The sequence below is a fragment of the Papaver somniferum genome, chromosome 7 (assembly GCF_003573695.1).
Source record: "Papaver somniferum cultivar HN1 chromosome 7, ASM357369v1, whole genome shotgun sequence".
Classification (NCBI taxonomy): domain Eukaryota; kingdom Viridiplantae; phylum Streptophyta; class Magnoliopsida; order Ranunculales; family Papaveraceae; genus Papaver; species Papaver somniferum.
The window spans coordinates 23,840,542-23,850,649 of record NC_039364.1 but is presented as its reverse complement, the minus strand read 5'-3'; the positions used below and the strand labels follow the sequence as shown (position 1 = coordinate 23,850,649).

Sequence of the window (10,108 nt, the reverse complement as noted above, 5' to 3'; positions counted from 1 at the left end):
ATGAGAGCAAAAGCAACATTCTATTGGCCAGCAATGAAGAAGAAAATACTAAAATTTATGTCAAACTGTAATGTTTGTCAAAGAAACAAAAATGACCATACTTTTCCAGCTGGGCTGTTGCAACCATTACCCATTCCTGATCATGCTTGGCAACACATCTCCATGGATTTTATAGAAGGACTCCCTATGAGTGAAAGGAAATCTGTTATCTTGGTTATGGTGGACAGATTAACCAATTATGCCCATTTTCTTGGTCTGCATCATCCATATACTGCTTCTTATGTAGCCAGGGAATTCATCAATTAGGTTTACAAACTCCATGGACCGCCTGCATCTATTATGTCTGACAAAGACAAAATCTTCACCAGCCATTTTTGGCAGGACTTGTTTAAGGCACTGGGTACACAGCTCCATCTCAGCACTGCTTACCATCCCCAAACTGATGGTCCGACTTAGAGAGTGAACTCATGCCTAGAAAGCTACCTCATATGCATGTGTGGACATCAACCCAAAAAGTGGAACCAATGGTTACCTCTTGCTGAATGGTGGTACAACACCAATTATCACGCAAGCCTTAAGGTAAGTCCACTTAATACCCTTTACTGTTATAATCCACCCCACTTAACTTTTCCTTCTACCTCTACCACTTATGTTGCTGATGTTGAAGAGTACTTAAAAGAAAGAGATGCGGTGTTGTATTTACTGAAAGATTCACTCCACAAGTCCCAAGAGAGAATGAGATTCTATGCAGATAGGACGAGAGTAGATAGACATTTTGAGGTAGGTGACAGAGTCTACTTGAAAATCAAACCTTATAGACATGCCTCTTTAGCACTGAGAAGGAATTTAAAGATTGTTGTAAAGTATTATGGACCATTCACCATCCTCCAAATAATTGGAGTGTAGCCTACAAATTGCAACTACCTGCAGAAGCAAGAATCCATCTTGTTTTTCATGTTTCACAGCTCAATAAGCAGATTGGTGTTGGATATTCCATCTCTTCCACACTTCCAGTAATCAACAGTGAAGGTCAAGTGCTAGTAATTCCTACAGTTGCACTGGATTCCAGAACAGTTGTCAGAAATGGTGTCTCAGTTCCTCAACTACTCATTCAGTGGACCAATGTTACAGCTGAGGATGCCACATGAGAAGATGCTGGCAACATAAAAAGCCACTTCCAAAGTTCAATCCTTGAGGAAAAGGATTTGGTGATGGGGATGGTATTTTTCATATACCTGCATATGACCATCCTTGAGCTATGGTCTGCTCTGAGTAATTCAGAGGGTGTACTCAGTAATAGTTAGTGGCTAATAGTTTGGTAGCGTGTGTCACAATAGGATTAGTCAAGCCAAGGACATGTGTCATACTCGGATTAGTTAAACCCGATCTGGGTTATCTCTCTCTTTCTTCTTTAGTAGTGTAAGAACCTGATTGTAAAACGTTAAAATTGAATTAATGAAATTGCTCTGAGGCTGCTTCGACAGATTGTTATCATTTTTCGTTTGTTCTTTCAAATTCAGTTCAGCATTCCGATTATTAATCGTACTAGCACGGTACAGATGATGTGAAAAACATGTAAGAAAGCAATACCATAAAGTAACCTAGTTATCATTTTTCGTTTGTTCTTTCAAATTCAGTTCAGCATTCCGATTATTAATCGTACTAGCACGGTACAGATGACGTGAAAAACATGTAAGAAAGCAATACCATAAAGTAACCTAGTTTGACTAAACGGCGTAATGATTTTCCCTTCTGCCCACCAAAAACAAACAACAATTCTTTCTTCATGTTGTTTAGCAGGGACCATGCTACCAGGGGACGCATAAGAATGGTCAATCCTTCGCCACCATCCCTAAGTACTTAAACCCTAGAATCTAGATAGGAACAAAGATGAAGAAAACATATAATAAGATTCTTATACATGTGCAATAATACGCGACGAGCAACAATACGCATCGACATGCATAGATTTTTCCTTGATCTCATGAACTAATTGAGTCGAAAAGAATTTTTATGGAAAAAGAAATTTAGATTCTCATTACAACAATATTTGTATCCCATTATGGATTTAGATTCACCAATTAGTGAGCACTTATCACTAACCACTTTATCCCCAAGATCTGAATATTTGTCTCTACACCAATCTGTACAGTAAGTGCAATTCGAGGTAGGATATTGAGTTTCCAAGTACATGTCTCCATTACTGTCACAGTTTTCGCGTGAAGAAGCAGGAGTAGGCGGTCTCCGGCAACAAATAGTTCAAAACACATTGTATAATTGCTGTTTTTGATACTCAACTGTAACTTTGCGACTCATCTATATTAGACCCTCCGGAAACATGTATGTAAAAAAATTCGAACACAATTGAGGCAAGAGAACTGAAATACCAGGAAATTTCAGATCTCTTTTTATTTCTCCGGATTTACAGGTTCTATAAGCCCTAAATGCAACAAGTCCCTTCTTCCCTGCATATATATAATTAGAAAATACACGACACCGTTAGAAGTTATATTGTCAGTATGTGAACCTATTATATCCCTCTAAAGGAAACCGAAAGAAAGTTTTGGCATAAAGAATATGAGTTTACAAATGTGTGCATCCAGTATTATAGATCCCTAATCCCTATCCAGACATGTCATGTGCTCAAAATAATCTAGAGTTGCACTTAGTTAGAATAAAGGATAATACTTACGTGAAGGGGGAAGTGAGGGTTCATCTTCATTTTGATCTGTTGATGAGGCATAAACAGAAACAATGGTTAGAAAGAGGCACCCTAAGATGATACCCACAGTGGAACAAAGAGAATAAAACTTAGACATTTTCCTGCTAAGGTTAATAGTACTTCTAACTATAGGTAAGCAACCAACATACCATGGTTAACTGCCAGTAACAGCTCGGTTCAGTGAAAAACAAAAGCTGCAGCTAATCTGGTCATTCATGCATTTACACAAACAGTTTATGTGCATTTCGATGTTGATTGGGAAGACAATATAGGTACTCTTCGTGTTCCTTATTTGTTCTCCTTCCCTGAAAAAGACGAATTCGTACACAATCCACATTTCTAAACATTTGCAAATTCTCAAAAACAACCATTAATCTCATTGATTCATCCCAACATTGATGGCAGCAAACTTGCTCTATTAATCATCCTCAATCGATGGAAGCAAAGTAACTCACTTTCTTCCCTGGTTTCTCGGCTCAATAACAACACAATTGTGCAATCGTGTCTCCTATATATATGTTTCAGATAAGCTTTGTTAAGGAAAACAGTGCCTACATGCGATTAAATTTGTATTGAACCCCCAATAAGGAACCGATATTGTCGAATAACCAAATTTGTATTAATTAACTTTCCTAAATCCGCCCTAACTCACTTTTTTTCTTTTTTCGCCTACCTAAAATTTTCGGTCATGCAACGGAAGTATTGTCCACTTGAGACGTCTTCCTAACTGTTAGTTAAGTATTTGGTGTAAACACGGTGTAAAAAATTTATAAGTTTATACTTTGAAGGAACTATTGTCTACCTACTTTTTTGTTAACGGTGTTACTAACGTACAGTTAAATATTTGATGTAAACGAAGTGTAGCCTAAGTTTTATTATTTCAGCTAATAGAGTTTCGCCAAGTGTCCTCATCATAGCTTCTGCATTAAAAAAGGCTTATTTCGACCAATAAGAACTGAGGGTTTCATCACCGTTTAACATGGAAGCGTATTTTGTCAGGACCTTTAACGAGGAAGATTTAAAGTACCAAGCTACCCTAAGCAAGCGCAAGCCAAAGAACACACTGCACAAAATACACAACCTAGGACAGTCACTGACGATAAAGGAACCAACTAGTGCATATAAGAGAATAAATACTGATGGTTGTGATACGAAAGGAAACTTCAACGACAAGAATTTGTGGCATTGGATTAAGGAGTTCAATATAGAACGGGAAGAGCAGTACTGGAATGATCTAGAGGTCTTTGACCTCGTGGCAATTACAAGTAACGATCAACTTCTACTGTGTGGCGTTAGAACTCTCTACTTTTATGATCTTAAAACTTCGACTTTGAACAAACTTTTCGATGGTTTTCATGTGGGATGCAACATGATAAACGTAATTCCTCATGCACACAGCATCATTTCGATCTCATCGGATAATCTTGCCAAAGATCAAAGATCGTCAGTAGCAAATAGCATCGTTTCGATCTCAGTAATTAGCTCGAAACAAAGATAAAAAAAAAACTTTTTGTGGGTACATACTTGGTGAAATGCGATGTTTCATTTGCGAACCATTGTGATGTTTCATTTGTGAACCATTTCGATTGCGAACCATTGTGATGTTTTTCATTTGAGATACTTCTTTGTTCTTCCTTGTTGCTTCTGTTCCATTTCGAACTTTCAGTTATTCTTGAAACATTGCGTTTATTCAGTCAACAGTCTCAACACAGTTCACTTCCATCCCTATATATAGTACAACAATTTCGCTATCATTCACTATATTTTCTATTTCGATACTTAGTTTATTCCCAGCAATTAATCTTCAAACGCAAAACAGTAACAAGATTAAGATGGGGTTGGAATCACTGGAAAAAAGTCTTAGGACTATAAGAAAGATCGATCAACTGTCTCAGAAAGTGAGTACCATCGTCATTATATCTTGTTATTCTAATTTTGAATTTTGATTTTTTTTATTCATTTTTAAAAACCCTAATTTTGTTGTTTGTGATCCATTCCGTGATTAGTTGGACTTGACTGAGAATGATAGACTTGTCCTGGGAGGAATCTTGAACAATGCTGCCTTACGACATTGAAACTTATATAAATGTGAGCAATGCTGTCCCGCACTATTTTGCGGGTAACTATTCCATTCAAGCGGCATTTTTATCGTTAGATCATGCTAAAACCCAGATCTAACAGCCTTGAACCCTTTAGAGAAAATGATGGGTCCTTTCCTGAAAGTGGTGAGTTCTTTCCTGAATGCGAATCTAACCGTTGATTTGATCATTTAACGGTAAAGAAGCCCGCTTGAGCGGAATAGCTTCCCGCAAAACGATGCTGGATAGCATTTGTCTATAAATGTACGTACATTCAACATCTCATGAGTTTTTGTCTTTTTCTGGACTATTACTTTGGCAACAATCATTTCAGAACTGATGAAATGAACCATGGCGTTTCTTCTTTTTTTAGTCTAAATTTCACTTCTGATCCAAACAGGAAATTGTGGATCGGTTCAGTGCTTTTAAGAACACAAAAGTGTGTTCTAATTGTGGGAACATCAGAACAAAGTCAGAGATCAGTACTGGGGCGCACAAGCAAGACACTGGAGAGCACAAAATGCACCGACGAGATCTACGTCGTCATCGTCGTACTTGTTGATTTGCAATACAAACCTCAACCAGGGCAAACTATAGGCCTAAGTTTATTAATTGTCTTGAATGATCGATGTAGGCGATGATTTTTCCTTTCCTTTTTGTTTTGTCAGGCTTTTTGTCTCTGACTGTCTGCCTTATTTTTTTTCCTGTAATCTTTTAGGTCTTAATAAAATTTGTTTGTTTCAATATTTTCTATATTTTTGTTAGAAATTGCGATTTCCTCTACATTTCTATACAAAGCAAAGGCTCCACTGATTAAAGTATAAGAAGGTATCTTGTGATAGGGGTGGCATGGTTTATTAGAGGGACGGCAGTGTGATAATAGTGTCCTTCTAGATAGTTAGGAGGTGTCCAAATGGTTTTGTAAATTGTCTAGATTACCCTTCCCATATTTTAACCTAAATCAAAGCTAAATTGAAAATCTGTTTTCTTTCTTCTTCTCTTCTCCTCCCATGAACCGTAACCTCCACTAAAACTCAAAATTTCATCGTCTTCGATTAATCAGTGATTCGAAAATTAATCAAGTATAATGACTTATACGAGGTATGTTATGAAAAACCCAGTTAGGGTTTAGTTTATTTTGTTCGATTTAAGTTTAATTTCTATCAGAAATTAGGGTTTTAGGTGAAAATTGAAATTCAGATTTCTGGGTTTATGTGAGTTACGGTTGATTTTAACTCTATTACGAACCGTAACTGGAGAATTTGATGTTGTTACGGTTGGTAGTAGTTCAATTACCAACCGTATGTTCTTATATCCGAGAATTTTCTTCAGTTACGGTTGGTAACCATTTTCATTTACCAACCGTAACTCAGTTACGGTTGGTATCGAGCATTTAGTTACCAACCATAACTGGTTTTACAATTGGGTTTTCCCCAAATTTAACCAGTTACGGTTGGTAATTCATAGTTACGGTTCGTAACTATGAATTACGGTTGGTTACGAGCAAAATGCTAACCGTAATTAGCTCTGAAAATGTAAGAAATTGAATTTTTTTACGTATTTGAGCAACAAAAAGCTAGTTGGGACTAATTTAGAAGTATACCTGGTCATTTTCAGGTATTGGGTTTTCGCATTGTTGGTTAATTTCTTCAATTGATTGAGATTGACCTTCACTTTGGGTTAAAACTTCTCTATCATCTCCATTTTTTTTTAAAAACTCTAAAATCTGATTTTGTTTTGATTTTGAGTTAATATAAGTGAAATTAATCATTAACATTAAATTTGATTATCATCACTAAACTAGGTTATCAATTATGAGGGTTAATTTTTCATTTCCAGTTTTTTTTATAAGAGACATCTTGAATGATCATGTAATGACCCTTTTTGCCCTATTAGAATGCCGCCCCTCTAATAAACCATGCCGGCCCTATAACGGGTTACATAAGAAGAGCACACTGGCCCAAGGAAACAAAAAATGTATCTCACTCTTTATCGAATGAACCACACCATAAATTCAGTAATGATGTATACTCCCTCCGTCTCCTATATATATATAGGCGGAAAAGTGGAATTCTCTTAGAATAAGAAAAATTTGGTTTTTATAAATTTTCCTAATGTTCTCTGATTTACCCTCATCAATTCCAATACATTTATCTAGGAAATATGGAAAATTTCAATTTATTAAAAGTTTTTATCCCACTAAAATGTTGAAAAGTGGAATTGTTCTTGGAAATTACTAAAAACATTAACTGAGTTTGTTAACATCATGCTCTTTAATAAGGATAAATATGGAAGAAATCATTGGAATTGTTTTTATGCCTATAAGGACTAAAGAATTTTAGTTCTCCCCATTTATATCGGCGACGGACGGAGTAGAATTTTTCACAATTTCATGGCAAAACCACCTTGACCTTGTTATACCAATAGTGCAAGAAGCTGCACCGCAAGAATACGGTGGAAGTAGAGTGTAATCGATACGGACGTGATATATTTTGTTTTTTTCATCAAAAATCCGATCAATTTCATTGCTCAAATCCATTTAACTAACCTAAGAAATCATCGAATTACTAACAAAAAAAAAACACAGAAAAGAACAAATGGGTTCTGTGGACACACGAACTACGCGAGATCCGAATGCCCGCAATCAATTGTTAAAGTCTAAAGAGATTACGAGGATGATACCCTGATGTGGGTTCATTGGCTCAAAACCCGCGGGTTTATCATGGCCTCCTCCATCTTCCCCATGCGTAGCGATTATGCATGGGGTACAAATATAAAAGGAAAACTGCATATATAAGTAAATGCATGCGGAACTAAATGAATGTAAAGTGCTGAAATGTAAATAAGACCAAGGTTTACGTGGTTCAGCACTAAGGCCTACATCCACGGGGTTTGTTGTTCTGCTATATTATTCACGGTTACACGAATAGTTGAATGACTTGGGGTTTACATATTTCTCTCCACTATGGGATTCCTTACCTTTGCTACTCTCTCTCTCTCTCTATCTCTTTCCTGATGTTTTTTCGATCCCCTTCCCCCTTTGTGGAGATTGGGTATTTATAAGGTAGGAATGTGGGACCCATCTCTGAAGACCGTTGGAACCTTATCTTCTAGTGTCTTGTGTCCATCACGCAGAGGTCTGCGTTTCCCCCTCGATCCCGCGGAGGCATCTTCGCTCGTTCCATAGGTCGGTCGACACGTGCACTGCTCAGAGTGTTTAATGCGGGTGGTTGAGGGGTCTGCTCGTGTCAGACAAGTGTCTTCTGCCCCTGTCAGTACGTGTCAGCTGACTTTCTCCCCACCGTTGATCTTAGCTCCTCTTCTGGGGATGAGATAAAGCAACTCCTAGGGGTTTATTTGGTGCTTCGCGACGCATCGTGTTTTGATGTCTTGGCTTGCATGCTTTCCACGTACCTTTCTGTATACACGTGTCCGTTGGTGAGATATATGTGTACACAATTTGCCCCTTTTCTTCAGGCTTAACTGACTAATGGGTGCCTTGAAGAAAAACTATCGCCGCACATTCTTCTCACTCCTAATAACTTCTCCTAGATACTTGGGCACGTCTTTTATTCGTGCATTAACTGCTTATGTAACGGGCACGTTTTCCTATTTCTCCCTTAATTTCCTCTTTACTTTCGGGTATTTTAAGGATAGAGAGGAAATTTAATTTCATTCTTCCTAAACACTCTCTCAGTTCATTCTTCCTTTAAGTTTCCTACCTGCCTTCATTAAACCTGTGACCTTAAAATCTTTGTCAGTCTTCATTGCACCTGTGATCTTAACTTCTGTCAGTCTTTATTGCACCTGGGATCTTCCCCTGTTTGTTTCTTCTACTTGCTGTTTTTGCCGGTGAGTTTTTCTTGATTTCACTGTTTTATGCAGTGTTGAATTGTGAATTTTCTGCTATTGTTGTTCCTTGTTTGTGATGAAGAACTCTTTCTGATGCTTTCATACTAGTTTGCCCCTGTTCTTCATCTTAAATTAAGGCAGTCATTACTTCGAGGGTGGAGTATTGAGATTGTATCCTAATTTTAGGGTTGCTATGTTGTCGTGGTTGTATTACTATGAATGTGTTTTTTGATTTTTGGTTATTGTGTGTAACCTGTTCTTGATTTTATTCTTTCCGCAGCCATGTCTGACCGTCCGCGGCCTACCTATGAGACTCCTGATTCTAGGTTGTCGAGATCTCCTCAGCGTCGAGAGTCTCAAAATGATGTTCGTCGGAGTCGAGTGTCTTCCGGAGCGAGAGCCTCGTCTTCTCGGGAAGAGATTCCTCCGATAATTCCGTCTGGCTCACGGAGAGTCTTTAATCACTCAATGGTGCGTCCTCGTGAAGAGACTCGGAGTACGCAGGCTCCTCCCCGCGCTGTTGCTTTTGACGTTCCTCCTTTACGTTCGTTAGTGCCCGAGAATCATCCACGGTCTTCTCCAACTTTGAAGGGGAAGAATACAAAGGGCGTAGCTCCTGCGGCTGGATCTTCAAAGAATCCCCCCGTGAAGAGAAAAGCGTCTGAAGCGTTTGTTAGCTCATCCGGCCCCGCCGAGGAGGAAGAGTCTGCTCCCTTGATACGCAGTGTTTCTGTTAGCAAGAGAAAAGTAACCTTCAAGCATATCAATCTTGAAATATTCAAGGAGAAGCATGATCTCCAAGCCTTCGGGGTTCGGTTTTATGCCCCCGAGGATGATATCACGTATGAGCTGATCTCTAAGTACGAATTCGATGAATTTCACTTGTTAACGACGGTTGGGGCCTTCGAGGCTGGTCTGATGCTGCCGTTGTATAAATCGGGTGATTCCTTCTACTACGACGTGCTCGCTAGTCGTGAGGGTTCTTCCACAAATACTCATTGCCGTTCCGTATCCCAGTTATCGGGGAATTATCTCCGCGCCCTGAAGGAATGCTATCTGCGGAGTAAGGGGGAAACGTCGATGACCTGCTACGTCCCCAATCCCTTGGAGAAGGAATGGTACACTCCTGAGAATTTTAATAACTCCTTCGGTGATTACGTCAATAGCAGGAATCGCAAGCCGTGGAGTGTCAGCCTTCGGAATCTTCCTGCTCCCCGAGGCGAGATTCGTCTGTTAAATGAGGTCAGCGATGCCAAGCTGAAGTATGTTCCTGGCACGGAGGCGTCCAATCGTCGGAAACTCTTCCCCGCGCGAGAAAGGATCAAGCGTGATCATGACTACGAGTGGCACGCCACTGTCATTGAGATAGTAGGTCCGTGGGCTTACGGTTGGATTCCCGGTTCCCGCGGATGGAGGCCAACCGAGAATAGTAAGCCGCGCGAATCTCCTCCCGCTC

General features: G+C 39.1%; 1 long non-coding RNA gene across 1 annotated transcript; it reads right to left on the bottom strand.

Moving 5' to 3' along the window:
* Window positions 1-1,939: 1,939 nt before the first annotated feature.
* On the bottom strand, window positions 1,940-3,359 carry LOC113293018. Its single transcript, XR_003332003.1, has 3 exons — window positions 2,872-3,359; window positions 2,693-2,728; window positions 1,940-2,465 (listed from the first exon to the last, which is right to left on the bottom strand). It is a non-coding gene; the product is annotated as an uncharacterized LOC113293018 (long non-coding RNA).
* Between the last annotated feature and the right edge of the window lie 6,749 nt (window positions 3,360-10,108).